Consider the following 2,671-nt stretch of genomic DNA (forward strand, 5'->3'; position numbering starts at 1 on the left):
TCCTAGGGTTATGTACGCAGCGAAGAGGATCACTGCTCGTACACAAAGAGGTTGAACGATGGTTCCCTCATTATTCAAATTTTGTATGTGGATGATATGCTCATAGCTAAAAAGTCCAAAGATGATATTGCACTTCTCAAGGATGCCTTAAGCAAGCACTTTTCTAGGATAGCTTTGAGAGATGCACATAACTTTCTTGATATGCGTATCAAGAGTGATCGCAAACGTGGTATACTTGAACTTTCACAGGAAGAGTATGTCCACAAGGTCTTGCAACGTTTTAACATGCAAGGGAGGAAAGCATTGAGTACCCCAATGGTAGCATACGAAAAACTTAGCAAGCATGATTGTCCCAAATCGGATGCTGAAAAGGTAGAGATGGCAAAGGGGCCATATTCTTTGTGAGTTGGCAGTCTCATGTTCGCATGGTCAGCACACGGCCAAACATTGCATATGTAGTGGGAGTGGTCAACAGGTTTATGGAAAAACAAGGCAGAAAGCATTGGAAAGCAGTGAAGCACATCTTGAGATATGTCAAGGGCTTAGCTAGCAAGTGCTTACGCTTTGGGAACAATGATGCATCCATAGTTGGATACACTAATTTTGATTATGCAGGCTGTGTGGGAGATCCACATCTAGCTACATTTTCTTGTTCGTTGGAGCGGTAGTTTCTTGGAGGTCATGTATCGAAAATTGCACTTCGCCTTCCACCACTATATCCTTTCATCCCTCTTTCCTAGAGAATCAAGCTTCAGATTATGACCGATTGGTGAAGGCTAGAGAGATAACCTACCTTGGAGAAGTATATGTACATGCAATAGATTTGATAAAAGATTTTCCATCCACAACTTGGAGACTAAACAAAAAATATTCCGCAATTCCAGAGACTAGCAAACTCGTTCTCTTTGGTTGTCCAAAGTGTAAGCATAAGTGTCGACTCCTTAAGAGAAATGAGGGATTCTTAGTGTACTTGTTTTTGATTCAAGTTGATGAAGGGGAGTTAGAGGAGGAAGAGACTAATAGTCCTATCATTGGAAAGAGTAATGAAGATGTTGAATTTGAAGAAGAGATTGATATGTTATCAGAAGAACAAGAATCTGAAAATCTTGACCTTGCAATAGTTAGATCAGATACCAAGGTCTTTGAAAGCCTTAGTAAGCCTGTGGAACACTTACCTGTATCTCTTCTGTCGACCTTTCCTCTCAATGAATGTGAGTATGTCCTATTGACCTATGTTCAAAGATATTTCAATCTCAGAGAAGAGGAAGTACTTGCTATTCTTGCTCAAAGATGGAATTTTAATGTGGGTACTAATGATGAGCCAATGAAATATATAGACTTTGTGGAGCAAGAACCTACATTACAACCACTTGAAACATGTTTCAACTCAAAAATAGCTCTTAGAATATGTTTTGATAAGGCTTTGGAATATTGTAAACCTACTGAAGAAGAGTTTCTCTTAGCAAAACAAACTATTAAGGACCCTCACTTTCCAAATGAAAAAGACAACGATGCAGGGTCAAGTACATTCCAAGATATTGTTCCAATTGTAGAAGAGTCACTGAACCATGAGAAGATTGAGGGGTCCATCAACATTTGGAACGATAAACAACTAATACATGATGAAAATATCAGTGTAAGTGTTTTTTCACCTATTTTGTTGCATTTTTTAAAAGCTATTTGTCCTATCTTAATTTTATTTTTGTTTTGAAGGTACAAGCACACAAGGATGACTTTTTGAAGAGATCAAGAGGATCAAGGACACCTTACCTTAGTAGAGATGCAGATTTAAAATTTTATATAGGAAAAATAGCAAGTCCATATTTTTTATATTCCATTCAAAGTATTATGTGGATGCATACATATCAATCTTTGCTTTGAAGACATTGTTAAGATATTTGGGTGTCTATAAAGTTCTTGCAAATAGCAACAAAGTCATTCTTCTTGAAAGGAATAATACAATCGATATTTTTGGGTATGCTCATGGTCTCTAAGGATCCTTAGTTGGACATGATCTAACATACAAAGGATATGCACTTTCCATTGGAGAAAATGATCCAAGAAGGTTGACACCAGGTGGTAGAAGACATTTGCTATGACATTGTGAGTTTAAAGATTCAAGACCAACAAAATACATCAAAGGACACTTTGGAAGAAGATGAAGACATGAAAATACTTGAAAAGATTATGTAGAAACCAATAAGTGAAAAAATATAGCGCATGTATATGCTTGCTCTTTATTTTTCTATTAGTTGATCATTAAGAGACCAAACTTTGCAATCTTTGGTTCTAGTTGATCTCCATGAATCTAACTTCTATTGCACACTAGAATTCTTCCAACGTTGTCGTCTTTGAATTTGCTAAGATATTTTGATTGCCCGTGCTTGCCTTCTTACTTTTAATACCTTGTTTCTTTGTTTTTGAAGAATAATCCTTATGTAAAACCAATAGTCATAACTGTTGGATCTAGTAGTTCCACCACCATGTCGTGTATGGGAAAAGTAAGCTCATCGTGCTTGATAATGCGAATTTTCCACTCCTTGTGTGCTCTATATTGCAAGACATCCATATGTTTTTGCAAACCATGGAATATGATTGTATAAAGTATGTTGTAAATGAGTAGTATATCCAATTAAGTTAGAAAAATTGCATCAATGTTTATAGCAGGCAT

General features: G+C 36.6%; 1 pseudogene; it reads left to right on the forward strand.

Moving 5' to 3' along the window:
- The first annotated feature begins 425 nt into the window (after positions 1 to 425).
- On the forward strand, positions 426 to 2,193 carry LOC147457183 (uncharacterized; annotated as a pseudogene).
- The last annotated feature ends 478 nt before the right edge of the window (positions 2,194 to 2,671 follow it).

The sequence above is a fragment of the Adiantum capillus-veneris genome, chromosome 5 (assembly GCF_014529385.1).
Source record: "Adiantum capillus-veneris isolate H3 chromosome 5, ASM1452938v2, whole genome shotgun sequence".
NCBI lineage: Eukaryota > Viridiplantae > Streptophyta > Polypodiopsida > Polypodiales > Pteridaceae > Adiantum > Adiantum capillus-veneris.